We start from the raw sequence: 19,678 nt of genomic DNA, 5'->3' as shown, positions 1-19,678 counted from the left end.
TCAAAGTGATCAATATTGACTTGTGTTGGGTTACAGATCACTTTAGTACGGAATGAAGGGGTAGTGAAATGTTGTTGTCAGTGTTGTTGCATTTATTGTATAAGTAAAGGGGAGCAGAATTGTGCTTAACCTGTCTCAAATGAGGGGTCACCCTCAGCTGAAAGGACTCATTAAGCCAGGTGCTGGAATGCCTGACTCCTGTGAAAGTAAGAGGGGTGAGGAGAGGTATCTCTGCCAGGAGGAATGAACTCTCCCTAAGGGTCCCTGGTCTGGTTTAACCTGTTCTTCCCCACTGTTCAGAAGATAGGGCCTTTTGTTATTTTAAGTGCTCAAAAGAGCTGACAATTACTTGTGGCAGGACAGCATTTCTGCCCAGCCTAATAGCTGAAAATCACTAAGGACTTGGCTACACTTGTGAGTTAGAGTGCATTAAAAGCAGCCCCGGGCACCCTAACTCACGACCCATCCACACTGGCAAGGCACATAGAGCGCCCGGACTCAGCAGCGGGAGTGCCCCTGCTAATCCACCTCCACCAGAAGCATAACGCTTGGTGCGTCTCGGCTGAAATGCCCCAGCATCAGTGTGAACGAGGTGTTGCATTACTGCGCTCTGATCGGCCTCCGGAAACGTCCCCTAATCCACTTAAGTCAAGTGGCCACTCTTGTCATTGTTTGGAATCGGCTGTAGGAATGCGGATATGTCCTTTCCAAGCTCCGTTTCTGACAGCTGGCATGCTTATCTGCTCTGGGACAAAGCAAACCATTACTGTGGAATGCTGCTTGAGAGGCAGGAGGAGGGGAGTCTGCTGCTGTCTGAACTTACAAGACAGCATGCTGACATGCTCTCAGCCCCCCCAAAACCCACTCTCTCTCCGCCCACATACACACAACACACTCCCTGTCACACTCCACCCAACCCCACCCCATTTGAAAAGCATGTTGCAGCCACTTGCATGCTGGGATAGCTACCACAATACACTGCTCTCTGTGGCCATTGCAAGAGTTGCCGTTGTGCTGGCATTGTGAACACACAGCAGCGCTTTCCCTGCAGCGCTCTCTGAGGGGCACTGCAGCTCCTGGCGCTGTACATCTGACAGTGTAGACATAGCCTAAGTTACATCAGTGAAACTTTCTTTATTCAACACAAGGGCAGATTCAGGACCTGAGTATTACATAGTAGGAAGTAATTACTTTAGAATAGGCTGTAAACACAGATAAATGATTGGCATGTATGTTGAGTTTTTAAACTGAGTCTCTCCCCCCAAATAAGAATCCGTTGAAGACAATTAAACTGCTATATTTAGAGCATGACTATCATTTACTCTCCCTATTGTGCAATAAGAAATTAGTATTCTTGTTTTAATGTAATCACGCATAAGAAGCAACAGAAAACCATTTACAGTTAAACAAAATAAACTTGGGAACGGACTTTTTTGTGGTGGCTTATTTATTTTGAAATGTTGCCTTGAAACTTTTTGTTTTATTTAGCCCTGAGAGGAAGGATAGTGGGTGAGGTCAGCAAACATTTCAGGAGATGTGATGCTTCCAAAGTACAAACCCAAGATCCCAAGCGATACAGGACCCCTTAACATTTAAATGAGCCCTTCTGAGAGGCCTGATGCTGATAAGAATGACTGACCTCATGAAAAATGGGCTTTGTTTTCTCACTTAAACAGTGAGAAAATTTCATGGAGCCCTGAGCTCTCACTCAGGTGGAGACCCAATGTGGCACAAGTTAGTAACCGCTGTGGTGGGATAGGCAGGGCCACCTGTGGAGTCAATGGAGCAACCCCCAGGTGAAGCAGTTAAACCACAACCCAAAGACTGGATTTTCCACAGTTACAAGGGAAATTAGATAACTATACACACACACACACAAACAGACTGAAATATGTAGGGTTAGAAATCCCCAGTAACAACATTGATGGCCCAAACTCTCTGCAGTGACCCCAACTCATGACACTCCCTCTCTGTGTCCCTTCTCGACAGTGGGGCTGTGAGTGTAGCTGGATTGGGCAGTGGCTCCCTCTACTGTCCCACGGGGGAATCTCTTCTCTTCATTGCCACATGCCATGCAGTTGCCGTACTCTATCTGTCAGCCCAGCTGCTCAGTGGATTTGCCCATGTCACCCGGTTTCAATTGTTCCTTTCCACATAGAATCATAGGACTGGAAGGGACCTTGAGAGATCATCAAATCCAGGGGTTCTCAACCTTTTTCCTGCTGAGGCCCCTATAAAAACATCCTATAAAAACAACAGGGGCCGGCAGGGGGGAAGTGTGGGTTCCAGGCCAGGGGGACACACTTGGGCATAGGCATAGTTTTACTTCTATTTTTTTTTTGGTGGCGGGGGGGTAAGGAAGGCCTGGCATGGCTCATCCCAGCTCCACACAGCAGGGTCCAGGAAGGATGTGCCATCTCCACCCCCTGACTCACTCAGGAGGGCACCCAGCTTTCTGGGCTCTGGGAGGATGCAACCAAAAATATAACTGAAAGGGGGGACTCAGTTCAAAAAGTTTGAAAACCGCTCAGGTGCGGGCAGGAGGTTAGTTAGGGGCTCTGTGAAATGAGGGGAGTAGCTCAGGGTACAGGGAGGGGATAGCTAAGGACTGTGTATGGGCAGGGGGTAGCTCAGGGTGCAGGCAGGGGGTATCTATGGGCTGTATGCAGGCAGGGGGGCTTCCAGTGCAATGCCCAGCTTCAGGGGCAAGGCACTGGGACTCCCGGCTTCAGCCTGCCTGCTGCTCCTGGCTTGTGGGGGAGGGGAGGTTTGACGGCTCGAGCACCGCATTGCTCCTGGCTTGGAGGGGATGTGGGGACCCTGCCAGCTTCAGCCCCACCTAGCTTCTGGCTGTGCCACTCCCGGCTTGGGGGGGATGGGGAGGGCACCGCAGGCTTCAGCCCCGCGCTGCTCCTAACTAGGGCAGGGGGCCCACTGGCTTCAGACCCGCACTGCTCCTGGCTTAGGAGGAAGGGGGGGCCCCCAGGCTTCAGCACTGGGGCTCCAGGTTTCAGCCGTGGGGCTCCACGGCCCCCCGGAAAGGGCTCACTGACTCCCCCGCTGAGAACCACTGATCTAATCCAGTCCCCTGCACTCATGGCATGACTAAGCATTATCTAGATCATCCCGGACAGGTGTTTGTCTAACCTACTCTTAAAAATCTCCACTGATGGAGATTCCGGAACCCCTCAGGCAATTTATTTCAGTGCTTAACCACCCTGACAGGAAGTTAGCCATTGATAGCTACTCTCTGGAAATGGTTTTCCACCAGTTTTGCACGCATCTTATAGTAGCTCCATCTAAGTTGTCTTTCCCTAGTTTGTTTATGGGAAGGTCAGGTGAGACTGCATCAAAAGCCTTACTACCGTCAACATATACCACATCTACAGCTTCTCCCCATCCACAAGGCTCGTTACCCTGTCAAAGAAAGCTATCAGGTTGGTTTGACACGATTTGTTCTTGACAAATCAATGCTGACTATTACTTATCACTTTATTATCTTCCAGATGTTTGCAAATTTAGAGCTTAATTATTTGCTCCATTATCTTTCCAGGTACAGAAGTTAAGCTGACTGGTCTGTATTTCCCCAGGTTGTCCTTATTTCCCTTTTTTTAGATGCCCTTTTCCAGTCTTCTGGAATCTCTTCCGTTTTCCATGACTTTTCAAAGATAATCACTAATGGCTCAGATATCTCCTCAGTCAGCTTCTTGAGTATTCTAGGGTGCATTTCATCAGGCCCTGGTGACCTGAAGACATCTAATTGGTCTAAATAATTTTTTACTTGTTCTTTTTCTATTTTATCCTCGGATCTCACCTCATTTTCACTGGCATTCAGTATGCTAGATGTCCAATTACCACTAACCCTCTTCTTGAACACTGAAACAAAGAAGTCATTAAGCACCTCTGCCATTTCCACATTTTCGGTTATTGTTTTTTCCCTCTTCATTGAGTAATGGGCCTACCCTGTCCTTGATCTTCCTTTTTCTTCTAACGTATTTGTAGAATGTTTTCTTGTCACCCTTTATGTCTCTAGCTATGATCTGTTTTTTTCCTTGGCCTTTCTCGTTTTGTCCCTACAGACTTGTGTTATTTATGTTCATCCTTTGTCGTAATTTGACCTAGTTTCCACTTTACGTACAACAATTTTTTGATTTTTAGATCATTGAGGATCTCCTGGTTAAGCCAGCATGGTCTCTGGCTATACTTCCTATCTTTCCTATGCAGTGGAATAGTTTTCTTTTAGGCCTTGTTGTGGGGCAACTGCCCCACTCCAGTAAAACAGGGGTTAAAAGCATCCCTGGAGAGGGCTGTAGCTGGGCTAGGCTGATTCGGGAAGCAGCCACAGCTGTGGCCAGCTCAATCAGGGTCCAGCTGGCCCTTATAAGAGGGCTTGGGGCCAGAAGTGAGAGGAGTGTCACTCTAGCCCTGGAGGGAGAAGGGCTAGCTGCCTGGGAGCAATGTACCTGAAGTGGAGCAGTGCTGGGGAAGGGCAAAGGGAGCTGGGGAGCAGCAGCCTGGTTAAATCCCCAGGCTGAGGCCTTGTTGAAGGCCTAAGAAAGGTACTGGGGAGGCAGAGGGGCAGCCTGGGGATAGGCAAAGGCAGCAGGTCCTACCCCCTCGCCAATGATGAGTAGCTATTACAGACTGCAGTCTGCCCCAGTGAGCAGGGGCTAGATGATGACTGGCAGTAGCCACTGAGGCAAGGTGGGTTTAGAGGGTTGGGGGTTCCCCTGGGAGGGGAGACCCAGAGTGTGGGGGTTCAGCTAGGGGGCAGCACCCCAAGGTAAAAGGGCACTGCGGTCCAGGAGGGATATGGGGGCCCTAAGGCAGGCAAGACACCAGCCTGCAGAGGGGGCTCCCAGTGCTGAAGAGCTAACTTCCAAGATGACCAGCAGGAGGCGCTATGCCGGTGAGCCTTCGCCTTGCTACAGGCAAGTAAAAATGTCTCTGGAAAACTGCCAACTCTTGAACTGTTTTTCCCTTTAGACTTGCTACCCAGGGATCTTACCTACCAACTCCCTGAATTTTCTTAAGTCAGCCTTCTTGAAAGGCAGCACCTTGCACAGACACATTGAATGTTGCCTGACATTATCAAGCTCTTTTTGAAATTCCTCACAACCCACCCAAACAAAAGAATTCGGTGGCCTGGGCAAGTTTTCCTATCTCAAGTTTTTAGTCCATTATTCCAGGTCAATAATAAACACAGAGAACACGACCAATCCTAGTGTTGCCACTCAGGGCCTCCCACTCTCCAGGTGATCATTAATTCCCACCTCTCCCCATCCAATTCTTACACCTCACATATGGGCTCTGTCTCTCCGCTGCTCCCAGCACTGGGCTCTTCTCCCCTTCTGCTGCTGCACTGAGGCTCTCCGGCCTCCCTCCTTGGGGCGGCTCAGGTCTCCCTTCCCACAGCTCGGCCTGGGGGTGATGGGGCAACAGGTCTCCTGGGGCAGGGATGCTGCAGGGGCTTGGGTGACCAGATGTCCCAATATTCAGGGCTTTTTCTTCTATAGGTGCCTATTACCCCCCCACACACACTCTGTCCCGATTTTTCAAACTTGCTATCTGGGCACCCTAGCAGGGGCTGGGGCTGCAGTGCAAGCAGCCCCATCGTGCGAGTTCCCCACCCCAGGGCAGAGGAGCCCAGCTGGGCTGATTTGGGGGGAGGGGGGGCAGGGGGAAGCAGCAACAGTTCCTGTAATCTGACCTTTCCCACACCCTCCCCCCACAAATCTCCCCATGGGTCTTCTACTAACCCCTCCAAATCCTCTCTGCTCCCCTGAATCCGCCTCCTGACACCCTGCCTCGCCCTGCACCTCCTGCCCTTCAGTCACCCCCAAAAAGCCTTTTCCCCCTCCTGCCCCTCATGCCCCCTGAACTGCCACCTGCCGCCTCCTGCTTCCATCTCCTTCGCTTGCCCTTTGGACGGCACCCGCCCCATTCTGCTCCCTGCCCTGAAGCAAACAACCCCCCGCCCTTTGGCTTGATAACACCCCTCCCCTGCTCCAACCTCTGTGCCCCCAGCCCCAAACCGCATGGGGCTGGGAGGAGGAGAAAGTCCTTGCCTGCTAATAAAGCCAGTTTGTGCCCCACAGCCCTGCCTTGGGGAGGGAGGGAGTCAGCCTGAACTTCTCCCCCTCCCCAACACTGACCCCTGTAAACTGCCCCTGAACTTCCCCCTCCTCAACAATCCCCTCAACTCTGCCCCCCAAATCTACCCCATGCCTGGACTCTGCCCCTCCCCCATCCTGGCCCCCTCCTCAGTCCCCCTAATGAGCCCTGTATGAACCCCCAACCCCCTCTGGTCCCCTGAACCCATCTCCTGACCCCTGCAGCCCCTCCTGCACCTCAGCCCCCCTGAACTGCCCCCTCCCTTCCCTAGTGACCCCCAGCTCCACAGGGTGACTCTGCTGTGTCGGTTTAACTGTCACCCCAGGACATGCCAAGCTCCCCTCCCCCCTTACAGCCACCTGGGCCCTCATTAGCCTCGGGGGTGGGAGCTAATTTGCACAGAGGATAATGGAGCAGCCAATCAGGGGCTGGCCTGGGTGCCGGGGGGGCTATAAAGGGCTCCTCAGGGCTTGCAGACCCCTGGGCAGGGCTGTGGCTGTGCTGGGAGCCCAGGCTGCAGGGTCAGGGAGGGGTCTGGGCCCAGCCCCAGAGCCGGCAGGGGAAGCGGGAGGCTCTGGTGCTGCGCAGGGTGGGGCAAGAGCTGGGTACAAGAGGCCCCAGTCACTGCAGCTCCCCCTCTGTGGGGCTCCAGGGGAGAGGTCTGGAGCATTTGTCACACGCTTGGGATCCCCCCTGTAAGGGAGGACAAACTGGGCTTCATTCATACCCCAGTCTCAGTCATAATGCTGGGGTAACAGCGGGGGCCCCTTTCATAAATCACCTCATTATTTTTAGCTCTTTGTTTCATGGGTTGCAAGCCTCCCACATTCTCATTCAGTGAAAGAGAGCCGTCCCCTCCTGCTGCCATTGACCCCCGTCTCTCTGACTGCTACCGACACGGCCTGGCCTGGGAATGTGAAGGAACGTCTCCGAACTGAGAGAAGACACGCTCAGAAACATACAGTCCTCTGTTTTGGAGAGCGAGAAGCTGGAGAGACACAGACACACCCTCAGTTCACTGATCTTTCATGTTAATAACAGTTTGAAGAACATCCATCCAGTCTAGAAGAAAGGTTTGCACTCTCCGAGCAGCTCAGCACAGGGGATGGGGGCGCTGGGGCAGTAAAAAGGCTCCAGGGAGCCCTGAACCTCGGTGGCTCCTGCTGGGGTGCCCAGGCACAACGGGCCACAGCTCGGTAACTGCTGGGGTGGGAGAGGCTGTAACAGCACTGAGGGAAGCTGAATGCAGGGGGATTTCTAGTTAAAAGGGAAGTTAGAGTTATTACAGTAAATGTGTAGGGAGAAAGAAAAGGAGGACTTGTGGCACCTTAGAGACTAACCAATTTATTTGAGCATCAGCTTTCATGAGCTACAGCTCACTTCATCGGATGCATACCGTGGAAACTGCAGCAGACTTTATATACACACAGAGATCATGAAACAATACCTCCTCCCACCCCACTGTCCTGCTGGAAATAGCTTATCTAAAGTGATCATCAAGTTGGGCCATTTCCAGCACAAATCCAGGTTTTCTCACCCTCCACCCCCCCACACAAACTCACTCTCCTGCTGGTAATAGCCCACCCAAAGTGACAACTCTCTTCACAATGTGCATGATAATCAAGGTGGGCCATTTTCTGCACAAATCCAGGTTCTCTCATCCCCTCACCCCCCTCCAAAAACCACACACGCAAACTCACTCTCCTGCTGGCAATAGCTCATCCAAACTGACCGCTCTCCAAGTTTAAATCCAAGTTTAACCAGAACGTCGGGGGGGTGGGTAGGAAAAAACAAGGGGAAATAGGCTACCTTCCATAATGACGTAGCCACTCCCAGTCTCTCTTTATTGTTGTGACACCCCCCCTCCAACAGGGCCACAGACCCCCCAGTTGAGAACCACTGTGGTAGAATAGATCCCTGTCAGCTGAAAGATCTGAGGCTTTGTCTTCACTGCAGAGTTAACCTGAGTTTTCTACACTCAGTTACTGGGCTTGAGTCAGCCTCTCTCACATGAGAAGAGCCGCACTGTGAATAAACAAAGGTCCTGCTGTTTCCAGACTGGCACTACACTCACTCAGGTGGGGCACTGAGACTTTTAGGAGCTCATCCCAATGCTCTTTGCCCAGCAGTGAGCTGAGCCACTGTATGGATTCTTTCCCAGTGGATGGTGGGAGAACTTGTCTGTCCTTTCTTGGGACACAGGGGGAAGAGTGGGAAGGCATTGGAGAATTAGAAGCACTCAAGTGCAGCTAGCGTGCATCCATACTACAGAAAGATCATGTTAGCTGGTGAGTTGTGCTAACTTAGGCTTTAGCCTGTGCCCCGAGGGGCCAGCTCACTTGAGTTATAAGCAGCACATCTTAAGGGTTTTTCTGTGTGGACAGGAGTCGAGTTAGGGCAATGCATAAGGTGTAGCTCGAGTTAACTCGGCATCTCCTTTTGAATCTGAGCGATATTATCTGCAGAATACAATGAAAATAGTTCACTCTCACAAGCCCCATTCACACCTGGCAGTGCCAATCTCTTCTAACCATGTTCACTGCCACTACAGAACAAAGGGCGATAAGAGGACATTGTCTTGGGGAAGGTCTGTCTCCTCCGGCTCTCTGGTTTGTTGAAAGTCTAATTCCAACTTGGGATTTATGCCACCTTTCTCCCACAGCTTTGGGGCTCGCAGAGTCTGTGATTCCTGATTTAATACCTCCATCAAGATAAACAGAAGAGAAATAAGTTATTTAATGACTAATTCTGTTCAATCACATCCTGTTTTGTATGTGTTTGTTTTATTCAATACACTGCACCTGCCGGCAGGGCCGGCCCACAACATTTTGGCACCTCAGGCATTAGGGTGACCAGATGTCCCAACTTTATAGGGCCAGTGCCGACTTTTGGGTCTTTTTCTTATATGGGTTCCTATTACCCCCCCACCCCCTCTCCTGATTTTTCACATTTGCTGTCTGGTCACCCTATCAGGCGGGGAGCTCAAATGACACCCCCATGCCCCCTTGCTTGGGCCAAAACTTTGAAAGGTCTCAATTCTGCCTTCTTTCTGTTCTACTCCGCCCGTGGTACTGCTCTGCTACCTACCCCAATAAAGGAGAACTAACAACTTTAAATGTCTTGTTTAAAAATTGTCAGTACACTTTACTATGCAGACAAGAAAAGTTACATTTGCTGTTCAGGCATTTGAAAGTTAACACTGGCATTTTGATGTTTGAATAATCAAAGTGGTGCTTCCGTGCCTTCTTAGTTGCAGAGATTTGAACTGCTTCTGCTTCCTGAAGGTCCACAGTCTGGGCCAACTCATACTCTATTGAGATGGTTGCAAGGCCGACTAGCCTCTCCTGGGTCATTGTGGAGCGTAGATGTGATTTTACTAATTTCAGCTTGGAGAAGCTGTGTTCTCCACTGGCAGCTGTTACAGGAAGTGTTAGAAGTATGCACAGAGCCACAAAATAATTTGGAAAGATGGTGGTCATCTTATTTGTGCACGTATATTCCAGAACAGCCTTTGGAGTTGATCCTGTTGAATGTATCTGAAAAGGGCTTTCAGTTCATCACCTATATCACTTGCATCAATATCGCACATGTCGTCATGTGTCAACACGGTCTCTAGTGCCCTGCATTGCTGGTTTAGGTCTTCTTCAGGTACAGTGAGGAGTACAGTACAGTGAGGAGGGAACATCCTACAACATCCCAAATATGCTGCTGTGATCCTTGAGCTGCATGAAACGTTCTGCAACGGATTGTATCGCACAGTCTAGCACCCGGTTAAAGAATTCAGCTTTGAATTGTTGTTTGGGGTCTCTTATGAGATTCTCCCGTGCCTCATATACAAAATGTCGTCTTCTTTGGTGACTCTTGTATTCTTGAATGGGTGGGGAAATAGCTTCAGTGTGAAGCTCCTCTACCCATTTCTGCGCACTCTTCAGAACGTTTTGAAATCCCTCATCTGGCCGGAAGGAGTGTAGGTGGCTGCAGCGGCAGAGGAGCCAGCCACCAGAGCTGGAGACAGGGGAGGTTGAGGGGGAGTTCTGCTGGAGGAGAAGGACTGAGGTGAGAAGAGAAAGACAGACACAGAGGCAGCAGTGGTGGTGACCCAAGCGGTGGAGGACACAATGAAAAACTTATGTTTTCTTCCACACTATGGATAGAGACCTCTTTAATGTTTTTAATGAAGTAAATACTCATGGGAACTGTGTGCTCATGGGAGACTTTAACTTCCCAGATATAGACTGGAGGACAAGTGCTAGTAATAATAATAGGGCTCAGATTTTAATAGATGCGATAGCTGATGAATTCCTTCATCAAGTAGTTGCTGAACCAACAACTGGGGATGTCATTTTAGATTTGGTTTTGGTAAGTTGTGAGAACCTCCTAGAAGAAATGGTTGTAGGGGACACCCTTGGTTCCAGTGATCATGAGCCAATTCACCTTAACCTGAAGGGAAGGATAACAAAAAATAGATCTGTGAGTAGGGTTTTTGATTTCAAAAGGGCTAACTTTAAAAAAATGAAGGACATTAGTTAGGGAAGTGGATTGGACTGAAGAACTTATGGATCTAAAGGCAGAGGAGGCCTGGGATTCCTGCAAGTCAAAGTTGCAGAAGCTGTCAGAAGCCTGCATCCCAAGAAAGGGTAAAAAATTCATAGGCAGCACTTGTAGACCAAGCTGGATGAGCAAGCATCTCAGAGAGGTGATTAAGACAAAGCAGAAAGTATACAGGGCATGGAAGATGGGAGGGATCAGCAAGGAAAGCTACCTTATTGAGGTTAGAACATGTCGGGATAAAGTGAGAAAGGCTAAAAGCCATATAGAGTTGGACCTTGCAAAGGGAATTAAAACAAATAGTAAAAGGTTCTATAGCCATATAAATAAGAAGAAAACAAAGAAAGAAGAAGTGGGACAGTTAAACACTGAGGACTGAGTGGAAGTTAAGGATAATCATAGAATCATAGGATATCTAGGCATGGCCCAATATCTAAACAAGTACTTTGCCTTTGTCTTTAATGAGGCTAATGAGGATCTTAGGGTAATGGTAGCATGACAAATGGGAATGAGGCTATGGAGGTAGAGATAACCATATCCGAGGTAGAACCCAAACTTGAACAGCTGAATGGGACTAAATGGGGGGCCCAGATAATCTTCATCCAAGAATATTAAAGGAATTGGCACATGAAATTGCAAGTCCATTAGCAAGAATTTTTAATGAATTTGTAAACGCAGGGGTTGTACCACATGACTGGAGAATTGCTAACATAGTTCCTATTTTTAAGAAAGGAAAACAAGTGATCCGGGTAACTACAGGCCTGTTAGTTTGACATCTGTAGTACAGAAAAAAATTTGAAGGAGAAAGTAGTTAAGGACATTGAGGTCAATGGTAAATGGGACAAAATACAACATGGTTTTACAAAAGGTAGATCGTGCCAGACCAACCTGATCTCCTTCCTTGAGACAGTAACAGATTTTTTAGACAAAGGAAACACAGTGGATCTAATTTAGCTAGATTTCAGTAAGGCGTTTGTTATGGTGCTACATGGGGAATTATTAGTTCAAGAATACTAATTATTACAGAGGGTCCTACTGAAAGGTGAACTGTCAGGCTGGAGGGAGGTTACCAGTGGAGTTCCTCAGGGATCGGTTTTGGGACCAATCTTATTTAATCTTTTTATGACTGACCTCGGCACAAAAAGTGAGTGTACACTAATAATGTTTGTGTGTGACACAAAGCTGGAAGGTATTGCCAATTCAGAGAAGGACCGGGATATCATACAGGAAGACCTGAATGACCTTGTAAACTGGAGTAATAGTCATAGGATGAAAATTAATAGTGAGAAGTGTAAGGTCATGCATTTAGGGATTAATAACAAGAATTTTAGTTATAAGCTGGAGATGCATCAATTGGAAGTAACAGAGGAGGAGAAGGCCCTTGGAGGATTGGTTGACCGCAGGATGACTATGGGCCACCAATGTGATATGGCCGTGAAGAAAGCTAATGCGGTTTTGGCATGCATCAGGTGAGGTATTTCCAGTAGAGATAAGGAGGTGTTAGTACCGTTCTACAAGGCACTGGTGAGACCTCATCTGGAAGACTGTGTGCAGTTCTGATCTCCCATGTTTAAGAAGGATACAGGAACAGGTACAGAGAAGAGCTACTAGGATGATCCGAGAAATGGAAAACCTGTCTTATGAAAGGAGACTCAAGGAGCTTGGCTGCTTTAGCCTAACCAAAAGAAGGCTGAGGGAACATGTGATTGCTCTCTGTAAATACATCGGAGGGATAAATACCATGGAGGGAGAGGAATTCTTTAAGCTCAGTACCAATGTGGACACAAGAACAAATGGATACTGTGGAAGAAGACAAGTTCTTACTTTTAGTTTGCATGCAACAAGTTAGAGACAGTTTTATTTTTAGGCAATTGCAAGAAGGAAGACAGCCGTTTGGACAGGGTGTCTGTTTTTATGCAAATTTTTAAAGTATAAACAATGTAAAGCAAGTATTTATACCTTTTTATTACATAAAGCTCTGCTTTGTCTATACATTTTTTATATTGTATTTGTTTTTAACATGTTTTTGCTACAATTACATTTTATTGTTCTTTTAAGGCAAGGTTTTTGCTTTGCAATTTTTGTACGCTTACACCAGTTTTGACTTTAGAAGTTTTGAGTTCTTAGGGGTTAGAGTTACCCTGACTTTTGCTTTTTTTTTTTTTTTTTTTAACAGAACTAAGATGGCTGCACTTAAATGCCCTTTTTTACTTTCACACTCCCCTCTTCAGTGCTTTTAGCCCAACCATCATTTTTAAACTTTTATTTTGTTAGACCTTGTATTTTTGATATTAGATTAAAAGGATCGGCTCCATAACTTTTGGTTGGATGTAACGATAATGCATAATTAGTATGAACATGAAAAGTATTTTTGTTATTCTGTTTTTTATAACAACAATAACATATTTTTTAATTAAACAAAAACAATACAAACATTAATGTGTTTAGTGTAATAATATGCTGGAGTTATTTTGTAGCCTTAGTTGCATAGCACAATATATTATAATTAGTCCATAAGATAAATGCTTTATAGATGGTATGAAAGGCATGTTTTTTAATTTGATATATATTTTGAAGCACATAGATTTGGCCTTGTAATTTAGAGAGTTTTTGAACCTTTGGTAGGAGTGAGTGTAGGTTTTGGAATTGGTCAGGTATTAAGGTGGTTTAATGAAAGGGTATTTGAAGCCTAAGATTTAATTATAGGATTTTATTTGCAGACCAATAGATAAGGATTTTTTGCAGCAATGGTGAAATTAAAATGTATGTTTTGCAAATGGTGACCTTAACGTTTACACAGCTGTAACTAGCTTGGAAGAGCAGGTGTTTTGTTAGGGTCGGTTTTTGTTTTCTACTTTTTTAACAAACGCTGTTAGAAACAGTGACAAATTTTTTTTTTTGGCTTTAGCTTTTGTACGCACTGAGGCTGTGGGGGCTTTAAAGGCCAAAAATGTTTATTGGCTTTTTATTTTTATGTAAACATTGGGTGTTATTTTAGGAGCACTGACAACAAATTGGCTCGGCATACCAGGGGAATTAATTTTTTTAATATTACCGTGAATTGTTTCATGTTCTATGCATTGTTTTTACGGACCCGGCAGGATTTGGTATGTGGGAGCCCACACCCCTTTCACCGGCCCGTAGGCTTGGCAGGAGCACTGCGAGTGCCTGCAACTTTACCCTGAAAACGTTTACGTTTGTTTTTACGGCCACAGATCAGATGGCACTTTTGAAGCACGAGTAAGGGCAGTGGGCCAGGCCTGGTGCTTAAAGTCACTGTGAATGGCCATTAGCTGGTTATTTAGGAAATTTTGAACATGCCAGATTTTATTGCAATTTTTTTTGCCTTAGTGATATTTAATACCATTTTTATTAACAGCTTTTGGGTTATTAACCTAAGGGCGGAGATAACATGTAATTTACCCATTTCAGCTTGCACTTTGTTTAACTGTGCTTCAGTCATAAGACTAGTGGCCTTTTTTAGCTGCCCTGATTTTTTATTATGTTGTTGGCTTCTATAAATGTTTTCAATTGCTGCTGCACTATTGGCCCCACTTGACAGGTGTTTGACCCAATATTTTTTTAGAGGAGACACGGGCGCTTTGCTCTGCTAACCAAATGGCAGCTTTTTTGGAGCAGTTGGGATAGATATATGTGACCTGAAAGCTAAATAGGGCAAGGGTAAATTTTATAGTTTTTAATATAGCATTAATTACTATTACTTTAACACATTTATTTTAGTAAAGTACCATACCACATTTGTTGTTTATATAATTTAAAATACTTTTAAGAAGCATTGACATGAATAGCATAGGAGGGGTATTTTGCAACATGGTACAGATTAGGTTATTAATTACTGGGACTATTTTAGTACAGGTAAATTTTTGGTGGCAGAACACACCCTTTTTTAAATATGAATTTGGTTCTTTACTAATTGGGCAACCAAAAACAATAAGGACCTTTTTTATGACATATTATAGACCCCTAAGATGGCTTTTAAATTAACCCCGCTATAAAATCCACTAATTTTAATTTTAGATTTTTGAGGCTTATTTGTAGTGATATTGTATACTTTTCTTTTTATGGACTAGTTTGTTTTTTATTTAATTGTTTTCTTAGATAGGATATTTTGAACCTTTAACCTAATTTTTTAAACAATATTTAATTACATTATTAAAATGTGAAGGCCTTGGCCATTGGGTTTTATTAGAATGTCTGATGTTGTTTGTATTTGGATGTGTTACGGGGGTAGAAGTATCACGGAGGGAATGGCAGGGGCAGTGGCAACAAGGCACCTTTGGTATTTGTTATTTGAAAGCGAATTAGGGAGGGCAATACATGCTGAAGGTACTTATTGAAAAACACAGGGCGCAGCCTTGGAATAAACCCCCAAACCCAATTAATACCACACTATTAAGCATGGATTTTACAAGGGTTTTTTTTTTTTGCCAGTGTATAACGCTTCGCCTTGTTTACCAGGGCCAGTTTTTAATGTTCTTTGTAGTTAGGAATTTTTGGACTTTGGCGGTTTTAGCAGAGTGAGCGGCTTTGTTTGTTTGTTTTGTTTGTTTGTTTGTTTTGGAGCAATTGTGGTTTAGTACTGTGGAAGAAAATAAATATATATATATACACACATAATATATTAGTTTGAATGCAACAAGCCAAAAAGAGTTTATTTTTAAGCAATTGCAAGGGAAGAAATGCAATGGATGAAGAATACCTTTGCCTTAGTAGTTTTTTAAAGTATAAACAATATAAAGCGGTATTTATACCCTTTGATTATATAAGATGGTGTCTTTGTTTATACTTTTTTGATATTTTATTTGTTTTAAAAAATTTTTGCTAACAATTACATTTTATTTTTATTTTAAGGCAAGGTTAAACAGCTTTGTTTGCAGTTTTTTATACGCTTAAGCAGGTCTGCCTTTACATATTTTGCGTTATTATGGTTCTGCATTAGCCTGACTGTTGCTTTGTTTTTAAATCAACTGAGAGGCCGACATTTAATGTTTTTTAATTTTGTTTTTACACTCTCCCCCCGCCTTTTGTGCATTTTTTAGCACAACTACCATTTTATATTTTTTATTTTTATTAGATTTTGTATTTTTGATTTTAGATTAAATGGTTAGCCTTATCAACTGTGACTGGATATAACAACAAAGCATACTGTTTGAACATGAAAGGTATTTTTGTTATTACATTTTTTACAACAACATATTTTTAAACTACATGAAAACAGTATAAACATTACTGTTTTTATTGTAACAATCTGCTGGGGTTGATTTATAGCCTTAGTTACATAACACACTACATTATGATAGACACTTTATAAACTGTGGAATGCATGTTTTTTAATTGAATATATAATTCGAAGTATAATATAATATACTTTGAAGTACATAAATATATATGTACATCAATGAAGTACATAAATACAATATAACTTGAAGTGCATAAATTTGACCTTGTAATTTAGAATTTTTTTGAACCTTTGGTAGGAGTGAGTGTAGGTTTTGGAATTGGTTTGGTATGAAGGTAGTTTAATTCAAAGGTATTTGAAACCTAAGATTTAATTGTAGGACTTTATTTGCAGGACAATAATGGAATTGTTGGCAGCAGTGATGAGATTAAAATGTATATTTTACAAAGTGGTGGCCTCAACATTTACACAGCTGTTACTAACTGGGAAATTCGGTGTTTTGTTCGGGTCGTTTTCTGTTTGCTACCTTTTTAACAACCATTGTTATAAACAGTGATGACTTTTTTTGGCTTTAGCTTTTGTACGCACTGAAGCTGTGGGGGCTTTAAAGGCCAAAGTGTTTATTAATTTTTTATTTTTATTTAAACATTAGGTGTTATTTTAGGAGCACTGACAACAAATTGGCTAGGCATACAAGGTGGTTTAATTTTTTAAATATTACGGTGAATTATTTAACTTTACCTGCATTTTTTTTATGGACCTGGCAGGATTTGGTATGTGGGAGCCCACACCCCTTTAACCGGCCCATAGGCTTGGAAGGAGCACTGAGAGTGCCTGAAACTTTACCCTGAAAACATTTAAGTTTGTTTTTACGGCCACAGATGAGATGGCACTTTTGAAGCACTAGTAAGGGCAATGGACCAAGCCTGATGCTTAAGGTCACTTTGAATGGCCGTTAGCTGGTTATCTGGGAAATTCTGCATGTTTGAACATGCCAGATTTTACTGCATTTTTTTTTTGCCTTAGTGATATTTAATACCATTTTTGTTAACCGCTTTTGGGTCCTTGAACTAAGGGTGGAGATAACATGTAATTTACCAACTTTAGCCTGTACCTGGGTTAACTGTCCTTTAGTAATAAGACCAGTGGCCTTTTTTAGCTGTTTTAATTTTTTATTATGCTGTTGGCCTTGAAATGTTTTAAATTGCTGCTGCACTCCTGGCACCATTTTACAGGTGTTTTACCAGATTTCCTTTTTCTAGAGGAGACCCAGGGCCTTTGTTGTGCCAACAGAACAGCAGCCCCCTTGGAGCAGTTTGGATATATAAAATTGACCTGAAATGAGATAGGGCCAAACAAATTTTACAATTTTTAATGGAACATAAATTACTGTAAATTAGTATTTTAAAACTTTTTTTTCAATAAATACGGTACCACATTTGTTTAAATTTTTTTATGTACCTTTAAGAAGCATTGACATGAATAGCATAGGAAGGGGTATATTGCAATATGGTACAGATTAGGTTATTAATTACTGGGACTATTTTAGTACAGGTAATTTTTTGGTGGCAGAACACACCTTTTTTAAATATGAATTTAATTATTTTCTAATTGGGTCACCAAAATCAATAAGGACCCATTTTTTATATATATACTACAGACCCCTGGAATGGCCATTATATTAACCCCATTATAAAACCCACTAATTTACATTTTAAATTTTTTAGGCTTATTTGTAGTCATGTGATATACCTTTACTTTTACTGACCAGTTTGTATTACTTAATTGTTTGCTTATATGGGATATTTTGAACGTTAAAAATATTTTTAAACAATATTTAAATAAATTACTAAAGTGGGAAGGCCTTGGCTATTGGGTGTTATTAGACTCTATGGTATTGTCTGTACTTGGATGTGTTACGGGGGATAGTATAGTGGAGAAAATGGCGGGGGCAGTGTCAACAAGGCGTTTCTGGTATTTGTTATTTAACAGCCAATCAGAAAGGACAATACATGCTGAAGATACTTATTTAAAAACATAGGGCGCAGCCTGTTGAATAAAGCCCCACATTTAATTAATACCACTTTGTTAAGCATGGGTTTTACAAGGCTTTTTTGGCCAGTGTATAATTTTTTGTTTTTTTACCAGGGTTAGTTTTTAATATTTTTTGTAGTTAGGAATTTTTGGACGTTGGCAGTTTTAGCAGAGAGAGCGGGTTTTTTTTGTTTGAAGCAGTTGTGGTTTAGTACCATGCAGGGGAGAATGACCAGCACGTTACCCTGCAGTGGTCTGGGTTTTTTTGGCAAATGCTGGCTGTGTGGTAATTTCATGACTGGACAAGTGAGCGGTTACTAGCACTTCAGTTTGTTTGTTTGTTTGTTAGTTTTGCTGTCCAGAAGGAGGAAAAGCAATACCAGAAGGAGGGACAGGCTGATTAGTAGTTGAAGTGGAGTTATTTTCAGGCCGAGGGACTTTCTTGCAGAAAGAAGCATGGGTTCAGGCAGTGAGCTCTTGGCACTTTACAGCAGTGTTGGTAGTTAGCAGGACTTGCTAAGGGCCTTTTTAGCGTGGGGCCAGAGCAGTTTTGTGTTGATGGACCTGTACGTAGACCCAGTTACCTGTTTTTTAACCAATGGCAGGCTGGGTGAAGTTTCTTGGAGCAGGACTTGTCTTACCTGTGAATACAGAGACCTAACACATTTTATTAATGCCTGGCATTGTTCTGCAGATTTTACGGCTGCTTGAACCCATTTTAAGCCCCCGTTTTTTTCTTGGGGCAGTTAGGTTTTAATAAAACCCCTTATGTATTTTTAGCTCATTTGACTAAAATGTTTATGGCCAAATGATTTTAATTAAATCATTTTTTTTTTGCCTGGATTTATTTGCAGACCTTTTTTTGAAAAGGGCCCTTTTTTTTTCTTTCAACTGGCTGCAAAGAAACCAAGAATTTCTTTTTTCTTCCCAGCATTTTGTAAAATTTAACTACTTAATTTTTTTAGCAATTATAGAGTTAACTTTAGTTTTTTAAAATTACTTATTTTTTAAAATGACACTTAAAATAGTAAAATCTAAGTTAATTAATTGTTTTAGGGATTTAAATTTTTAATGCTTGTTATTAGCTATGCTTTTAAAGTTTTTAACTTTTAAAAAAAAATTTGTGTTGCTTGCTTGGGCCCGATTTTGCTTTTTTTGCAGAACCGTTCCTTTTTATGGGTACAAGCCTTGTTTTATTACCACTTTAGCAAGGAGGGTGGGCTTTTGAACTAGCCCCCACCCCTTTGGGTTATTTTTTTGGAAACATTTTTATTTCCAAGGGCTACCCGGGTGGTGGTGTGTGAGGCTGGCCACCTGGGCAGAATGCATGGCCAATTGGCATTCTCACTGTTTCATGTTTTTTTACGGCAGACACACGGCCATTGCGGCATATGCTGAGCACACATGGTTACATTTTCACATGTTCCTGAAGGGCTGGTACTTGCTTAGCCAGGGCTTCAGGCATGTGCGTTCCGCTTTTTTTGCCTGGAAGTTTTGTTTTAAGGCTTGCAACTTGTTTTGGGCGGAGGTTTGAGTTGCTGCTTGGATAGTGATTTATGCTTTTAGTTGCTTCATTTTTTTGAGCTGTTGGGTACACATATTTTTTAAATTTTTTTTTATTGCTTAGTTTTGCTATGACTTGGGGTAGACCCACCTGCACCCTTTGTTTGCAGCCCGGGGTGGAGAGCGGAATGCTAAACCGTTTTTTTGGTTTTTAGGCATACTACAATGGAGAGTGGGGCTTATTTTTAATTATGCAATTTTTAACCTATAATACCAACA

At 43.6% G+C, this 19,678-nt stretch overlaps 1 pseudogene; it reads left to right on the top strand.

Moving 5' to 3' along the window:
* The first annotated feature begins 4,884 nt into the window (after positions 1–4,884).
* Positions 4,885–19,678, top strand: part of LOC140912890 (up-regulator of cell proliferation-like) — a 128,941-nt pseudogene continuing 114,147 nt past the window's right edge.

Source organism: Lepidochelys kempii, chromosome 6, assembly GCF_965140265.1.
Source record: "Lepidochelys kempii isolate rLepKem1 chromosome 6, rLepKem1.hap2, whole genome shotgun sequence".
NCBI lineage: Eukaryota > Metazoa > Chordata > Testudines > Cheloniidae > Lepidochelys > Lepidochelys kempii.
The sequence above is the reverse complement of the archived record's forward strand: the minus strand, read 5'-3'. Positions and strand labels throughout refer to the sequence as shown.